Raw genomic sequence first — 9,031 nt, forward strand, 5'->3', positions numbered from 1 at the left:
CTTGGGTTCCATTTTCATGACCTGGAGGGGAATGTGCCTAGTAATCACAGATCCTATGTTTGTTCCCCTGCTCCCACTAACTCCTTCTGCCCTTTCTCATTCCTGTTTCATTCCTTTCCCCCCCCCCCCAAGTCTTCCAAACCCAGTCTCACTCTTTGGGTTCCTCATCCAACCTCAATCTCCATCTTTATCCCATCCCTAGCTCCTTGTACTAGTCCCTTTATCCAGCCAGCCCTAGATCTCCTTCCACTCTCTCATTTCGTTCTCTACAGCTGCTAGTTTCCTTATTCAGCCATTTCCACCAGCTCTGTCTCTCCTCACTCCCTCCCGAGTCCCAGTCCCAGTCCCAGTCTCCTTTATAAAGGAGTCAGCCTCTCCCCCCTCCCTCAGCTCCTAACCTCACCAGGCTCCTAGTCCAATCTAGGTGAATAACGTAGCTGAAGTCGAAGTATCTAAGATCTAATTACTCACCATCCTCACGGTGAGGGATCGATGTCCGCGGCTCCCCCTGTCGATTCCGCAACTCCGTTTGGGTTGGTGGAGTTACGGAATCGATATAAGCGTGTTCGGGGATCGATATATCGCGTCTAGATGAGACGTGCTATATCGATCCCCGAGCAATCGATTGCTACCTGCCGATACGGCGGGTAGTGAAGACATACCCTGAGAAGGGTTCTTACTCTCTTATGCAGGCACACAGTCCTAACCAGAACTTAGTCCTAAAGGAGGCTGCACTGTTTCTTCTCTGTGTGTTGGACCCTTGCTGGGTCAAGGATGCATCTATAGAATCTTACCATTTTTCTCTCAACTTTACTGTTCAGGTGTGATGATTAAATATGAGGAGAGGAGCAGTTATATAAAAAATAAAATTAACGGTCCAGATTTTAGACCACATCTGACCTGTGCTCTGTGAAGTGTGTGTGGGGAAGGAGGCAAAGGTGGATTTAAGAAACCCCTCTACATTCTCCACTCTATTTTCCAACCAGGTGTTTGTGAGGCCATTTCCTGATGTAAAAGAAAGAAGCCTCAAGGCTTATCTTTCTCATAGCTTGTGCCATTCCTCTACCTGGTGAGGCTGGTTGGTGTGACTTCCTGGCCATGTCCTCATTCCCAACCTACAGGCCAGGAGGATGATATAGGAGTCAATACTGGGACTCTCCTCAGAGGATTCCCCATTGGGCTGAATCTACCGGGCTTCCAGCTGTTTTCTGCTAACAGAATGGCATACCAAACTTCCATAGCCTGAAATACAAGGGGAAAATCCTACAAATCTCAGGATATTTGAAAAGGACAGTGGCAGTAGCATAGATATCCACTTTCTCTCTCTCAGGAATGAGGTTCAGGTTGCTGGTTGGTACTCTACAGAGCATTAGAATGTTAGGATGAGCAATCTATTGGGAGGGTGGGGGACTGCAGTTGTTAGGGGAGGCACTGCTACAGAGATTGACTTCACTGCCCTCTCAGAATTTCCTATCAGTTTTATTCAACTTTCAGTCATGTTAGCAATGGACTAAGGGAATATATGGCGCATAGAAAAGAAGTCTGAAAAGAACATGCACGTTTACAGAATGTCAAGAGTCAGAGCAGTGCTAAATTGCCATGAATGTACAGCATATTTGAAGATATTGGCAAATTTGTTAGCTTCCTAAGGACTACCAAAAAAAAAAAACTACTAAGTTTTGTTGTAAATCTGAGAAGTGTAACTGTGTAAACTGTGACCAAAAAAATTCATAGAAAAAAGTTAGTGACTGTACGCAGAACATATATTATTGCAGCAGTTGGATGTAATTCCAATAGACAAGCAGTTGAGCAAATTCAAAAATATATCCAAAATCCCAGATATCTCAAAATCAAATAAATGAACTCATATCCTTCTCAGAGAAGGCTCAACCCCACCAACACATGAGAGAGTACAATTGAGTAGGTGTAGTGTGTGTATGGATGAGAAGAGACTAGTAATTTGCTATTGGTAAAATACAGTGACAGATTATTACTTCTCTGAAGAATTGGGGTGGGGAGACACTATTCCTTACCAGCACTGCTCCTGGCTCAATACAATCCCACATTTCCATCTCACTGTACATATAGTAAAGGATTATGGCCCAAATTCTGCCACCTTTGCTCATACTGTAGTACACAGTCCCACTGAATTCAGAGACTGAAGTAAGCTGCTACGCAGTGCAACATTAGCAGAATCTGACACAGTCTTAAAACAAACATACAGGAAGTGAAAGTTACTACTGAGATAGCAAATTTTAAAAGTTTTTGTACATGGAGTTTTTCAAAAACTCCAGGTTACTTTGCATCAGCAAAAAGTATATTCAGAAACATCTCCTACATTACAGGAATTCCACATTTAAATTTAGATTTAGAGAACAGAAGAATTAAATGTACTTTATCAAGTAAAAATCTTAAATGTAGGTTTACAAAATCACTAATTCACATGGCTAGGGGTAGTTTTAAACTTGTGGACAAAATAACAGGAATTATGACAAGAGAAGCAGAAGCAAATGGCACTCCTATAATTTGTAAGAACCTTTTGGCTTTATTCTATGAAATCAATATAGAATAAGGATTTGGTGACGGGGCTTCTGTGATAGTCTGTACCATAACAAAGTATGCCTTGTAAAGTATCATTTGAAAACTCAATCTGCTGAACATTATTGCCCTTGTAAAATGTGTGTGGCAACACTGTATATGAAGTTATAAGATTATACTGGATGGCATTAATAAGGTTAGAAAAGCAGACACAAACCAGTTCCTCAGAAACAAAAGGCACACTGACTCCTCAGCCAGGTGTCAACAGAATCAAATGGACGATCACCTGGTTAAGCATCCATCCTTTGGCAGGAAGGAGGGAGTGAGCAAGAAATGTACATATTAGCAAACTAACAGTTGTGGGCTCCCGTTCCCCAGACCTCCTGTTTTCTGAACCTCAGCTGAAGATGATCTTCAAAGAGGAAAATGGCTATAAGAAGTGAGAACAGGGGACACACATCACTCTTTCTCCCTTCACTCTGTTCACAAAATTAACATCTGAAGAAAGAAACAGCTGTAAAGGGCACCTCAGGTTGAATAGTTAAGGAGATACAGCCCGTCAGCAGTTCAGGTTGTACTCTGAGTAATATCACAGCTTCACAATATTGATCACTGGTCTCATGAAAATCCAGAGAGTTGTCATTGTGTGTATAAGAGGGTTACTTCCCCGTATAATAACTATTGTTCTTTGAGATGTGGATGCTGTGTATATTCCATTCAGGTGTTCACATGCCCAGTGCACCGAAACTGGAGAACTTGGCTTAGCAGTAGCTAACAGGGTGGTGCTGATGCCCTCTGGCCCTCATAGGCCCTCTGTCATAACATTTTTCCCAGATCTGGACCTTAGCGTTTAAAATATGGGTGTTAGCATGAAAACCTCCAAGCTTAGTTACCAGCTTGGACCTGGTAAAGCTGCCACCAGCCAGGAATCTATACAGTGCCTGGCGCACTGTGGTCTTTCCAAAACCTTCCCTGGGGGACCCCCAGACTCAGATTCCTTGAGTCTCACAACAAAGGGGAATAAACCATTTCTCTTCCCCGTCCTCCCCTCCAGGTGTTCCCTCCCTGGGTTCCTGGAGAGATATACAGAAGCAAGCTCCGTGAATCTAAACAGAGGGACTCCACCCTCCCTCTTTCCAGTCCTGGAAAACAGAAGTACCGAGAGCTAATCTCTCTTCCCCCCTCACCCAGAGGGTATGCAAAGTCAGGCTTAGTAAATCTAACACAAAGAGATTTTCCCCCTGACTTCTTCCTCCCACCAATTCCCTGGTGAGCTGCAGACTCAATTCCCTGGAGTCCCCACTAAAGAAAAACTCCAACAGGTCTTAAAAAGAAAGCTTTATATAAAAAGAAAAAAGGACATAAAAATGGTCTCTCTGTATTAAGGTGACAAATACAGGGTCATTTGCTTAAAAGAAAAAAATGAATAAACAGCCTTATCCAAAAAGAATACAATTTAACACATTCCAGCAACTATACACATGTAAATACAAAAGAAAACAATATAAACCTTATTGTCTTACTATCTTTGTACTTACAACTTGGAAACAGAAGATTAGAAAGCTGGAGATAGAAAAATTACTCTCATAGCCAAGAGGGTACAGACACAAGACAAAGAACAAAGAACTCACACCCAAAACTTCCCTCTACCCAGATTTGAAAAAGTCTTGTTTCCTGATTGGTCCTCTGGTCAGGTGTTTCAGGTTACTAGTTTCCAGGTGAAAGAGACATTAACCCTTAGCTATCTGTTTATGACACCCTCCTATGGCAATATTAAGGCAGCACCTCCCTGACATCAAAATGCAAGGCTGGAGACTGTTGCAGTGGAAATGGCAGGTGCCTCATGGAATACACTTCAGCACCCACATCTTGAAGAACAACATTTTTTTAGAATGAAGAAGAAAAGGTAGTTACTTATCTAAGAGGTTGTAGGTGTGTATTCCATTCAGGTGATCACAAGCAGTTCTGGTAGGCGATGGGGCTTGGAGTTAACTTAAATAATGATGGCAAAATAGCCCTTCCAAAGTTTGCATCTGATCTAGATGCCACGGCTGAGAACCATGATCCATCTCATCTGCTCTTTCGAATGAGCCCATAATGTTGGTGGGGGGTGTAGTGTGAGTTACTCCATAAGCATGGTAATACAAGAAATTATCCACCTATGTGGAGACTGGCTGACCTTTCATCCAATCCATATAGGAGACAAAAAGTTGAAGATATGAATGAAATGGTTTAGTCCTTTCTAAATAAAATGCTAAGTACCACATGAAGTCCAAAGTATGGAGCTGCTACTTATGCACATTTGGATGTGTCTTAGGGAAGAATATAGGCAAAAAATTTGGATGTGATCTTAAGGACACTTTGTCTTTGAAGATCTGGATATATGAAGGCTTGTAATTTGCTGGCTCTTCCTCTGCAAGTTATAGCCACAAGTAAGGCTATCTTCTGGGAAAGGAAAGACCACAAGGTTGCTTTCAGCTCAAACTGAGGGCACATGATGAGTGTGGTCAGCACATTATTAAAGTCTCACAGTAGAACCAATTCTTTACAGAAGGAAACAGGCAAACGATACCCTTCAAAAATCTCATTACCATGGAGTTTAAGAAACCAACTTTCCTTGGATGGGAAGACGGAATGCCAAAATTGCAGTTAAGTGAACTCTCCAATGAGAGAAAAGCTAGACCTGAAGACTTGAAATGTAGCAGGTAACCCAAAATGTATTGAAACACAAGCAGACATGGGTTGCATTCCCTTCTATGTTGACCAAATCTAAAAACACTTAAACTTACCCAAATAAATAGACTTAGGAGTTCTAATCTAACCAAGTACAATTCACACTATGAGGTGCAGACTGCTCAATGGTGGATGAACAATACTGGATGAACCTGAATCAGCAGGTTAGGAAGAAGAGGAAAAGATCCGGTAAGTCAATCTGACAGACTGAAAAAGTTGGAGAGTCAACATTGCCTCAGCCAGGTCAGTACAATAAGTATCAGTTTGACATAGTCTAACTTAAGTTTGAGGATACCTGGGGAATGGGGGACGGGACGCAAAGACATACCATTAGGGCTTCTCCCCAGTTCAGATAGAAGGCACCCTGGACTGAGGCCCACTCAGGAACAAACCTGATGACACTTAATGTTGTCCTTTGTTGCAAATAGGTCAACTGATGGGATGCACAATTCCCCGAAAATAGACCATGTTGCTCTGTAGAGAATTTGTGGCTGTCTGAGGAAGTCCTGCTGAGGCTGACAGATAAGTGGTTTTGATAGCCTCCTTACAAAGTTGGTTGGAGTAGGCTCCTCCCTGCTTGTTCACATTGTGGTGGTCTTGTCTGTGAGCATGTGAACCACTGCTCCCCTGTTCTGATTCTAGAAAGCCCAACACATATTGTAAGTGGCCTGAAGCTCCTGTATGTTGATATGATAGGATGCTTTCTGCTCCAAGACCTGAACCTTTAATGTTGCTAGATGTGCTCCCAAATCTATTGTGTAGATATCAATAACTACCATTCTGATCAGTGGAGGATGTGCCAAGAGAACACCCCGGCAAACAGTGTTCTGTTCTGCCCACCACTGTAGAGTGAATCCAGTATTTCAGAAAGCACTGAGACAAGCAACTTGTCATTCATGTATGAAGTTGGTCTAAGGTGCAACTGTATGCTGAACCACATACGGGCAAGCAGCCATATGGCCCAGTAACTTCAGGCATACATGGGCCATGATATTAGGGGTTCAGAAAAATGTGACTAATAATCTAGAATAGTTTGTGCAGGAGAAAGGCCCTTGAATTTGTAGAGTCTAGCTGGGGCCCCAGGAACTCTAATTTTGCTGTTGTTGTTGAATTCAGTTTCAACTTTGCTTTATTGAAAATCAACTCATCAATCAAAGAGGTCCAGTGTGAAAATGAACATGACTGAGGACTTGTTCATCACATCTGCCTCTCACTAGCCAATCATCTATGTATGGGAAGACATGAATTCCCCCTCTCCACCGTCATGCACTTGGTATAGAAATGTGGAGCTGATGACAGCAAAAGGGAGAACTGTGTACTTATAAAGTTGTCCAGCTATGAAGAACCTCAGGAACTTCTGAGCCTGTGAAGGCCACCACCTGGATACAGGCATCCTGGAGACTGAGAACCACAAACCAGTCAGTGATTCAATGCAGAAAGAATACTAAGTCATGGTAACTATGCAGACTTTTATATACTTGATGAGATTGCGGAGGGCTCAGGGGTCAGGAAGTATTGGGAGTAGAATCTCTTTCTGTAATGATGATGAGGAACCTCCTCTGTAGCTCCCAAACACATATATCCTGGACCTGCTGAAGAAGCAGTGACTTGTGAGAGGGATACCTGAAAAGGGATAGAGTAGAGGAGGCAGAGGGGGGAAAATTGAGAGAGATTTAAAGGCATAACCCAATCTCATAGTGCTTAAGTCCCATTTGCCCAATGATATGGCTTCGCAAGCGTTGTAAGAACGAGACAACCTGTCCCTGAATTCAGGAAACAGGGTTGAAACATTCACAACTGGTACGTTGCCCTCAATATAGAAGTCAAACAGACTGCCAGCCCAAAGGTGGAGGACCACAAGCTGGTTGGGTAAAGGTAGATTGATATGGTCTTCTGTTCAACTCCTTTCCCCTTTCCAGAGTAGCCCTGGTGCCGTGTGAAATACCTTTGAGGGCACTGTTGCTGCTGCTGACCTGCAAAACAACCCCTCTTTGTGGCAGGGTTATAAATCCCAAAAGAACACAGAGTTGTTCATGAGCCCTTAAACCAGTGGTTCTCAAACTTTTGTATTGGTGACCCCTTTCACACAGCAAGCCTCTGAGTGTGGCCCCCCTCCCTTTATAAACAAACACAAACTTTTAAAATATTTAACACTATTATAAATGCTGGAGGCAAAGCAGGGTTTGGGGATGGGGGCTGACAGCTTATGACCCCCCCCCATGTAATAACCTCACAAACCCCTGAGGGGTTACAATCCCCAGTTTGAGAACCCCTGCCTTAAACAAGGGTGAAGTCATCTCTTTATCAGAGAACAAACACTGATCATCAATGGGTAAGTCTTCTTACACTGGATCTTTGGAGCTATGCTGGAGTTCTGCCACCGCAAAGCTTCTCATTGTACATTAATTCTAGTAGCTGCATCCACTAGGTGTAACGCAGATTGCAAAACTGTCTTGGCAAGCAACCTTCTGCAATGAATGACTTAAACACCTCCCTAGAGGATCCAGATAGCTTGTCTGTGAATTTGGCTATTGACTCCCAATTCTCAAAATCATATTTGAACAGCAGCGCCTGCCGAGTTGCAATGGATATTTGCAAGAAGGAGGTTGACTTTTCTCCCCATGAGATCCAGATTCTTTGTCCTGGTGCATAGATTTGTATCTCCCTTGTCATGACCTCTCATTAGCTGCTTTTACAACAGAGCTGGGGCAGGATGTGAGTAAAGGCACTCAAACCCCTGAATAGGAACGCAATAATGCTTGTCTGTACGTTTTGCTGTAGGCATCAATGAAACTGAGGTACTCCGCAAAGTCTTAGCAGGTTCTAACAGTGCTTCATTGATAGGGAGAGCTACCCTCCCCAGGGCCAAAGACTGAAGAATATATACCAGTTTGTGCATATTTTCTTGTTCAACATGAAGACCCGAGGCTGAAGCCATTTATCTTAGAAACTCCTGATGCTCCTTAAAATCTTGAGGCACTGGGGAGGAAGACTCCAGTATCATGGAGTCATCCAGTGAGGCAGACGACGACAGAAGTGGAACCACTGGAATCACCTGCTGCAATACAAGTTCCTTTATAAGAGGCTCTCTCTGAACCTGCTCTAAGGAAAAAGCCTCTGTGTTAGTCTGTAACATAGGCAGCTGAGCAGGTGGTATCAAAGGTTGGTCAGGCAACCTCACCCATAGGTTCCATGGAGGCCATTGTGATATAGGATTGGTGGCCAATTGGCACTAGGCCAAGAGGTCCTCTCTCTACTATGGGAAAAGTAGCAACACCAAGGATAGCACCAGCACCAACGTCAGTACTGATCCTGAAGATGTGGTCTGTACTGCAGTCCATGTCAGTACTGAAGATAGCAACTCTGCTGATGGTACCGATCAGAAGGCAGACCTCAAATGTCCACTCTGATTTAGGCAGTGACAAAGACAGTGCTAACAACTGGAACACATCTACAATCACTCCAGGTGGCGCCATCCATACAGACGAGGATCTGGCAGTTGAATGCTCCCGAATTATTGAGGAATCAGGAACAGAGAGGCAAAGCAACTCTGACGTTACCTAGTATGCCAATGGCATGGAAATATTTGGTGCCTATGTCATTGGTACTGGACTCAGAGTTCTCACCAAGGGTTTGATACTAAAATGCTTGTTTACTCACATTAGCAATTCACATGAGTACAACTATTGATTGCATGGGGATTACACTTTTGCTTGGGACTTTTGATTTTAAATGGGACTGCTTCTTTGACAACAGTGGA

This window comes from Gopherus flavomarginatus, chromosome 3 (assembly GCF_025201925.1).
Source record: "Gopherus flavomarginatus isolate rGopFla2 chromosome 3, rGopFla2.mat.asm, whole genome shotgun sequence".
Lineage (NCBI taxonomy): Eukaryota > Metazoa > Chordata > Testudines > Testudinidae > Gopherus > Gopherus flavomarginatus.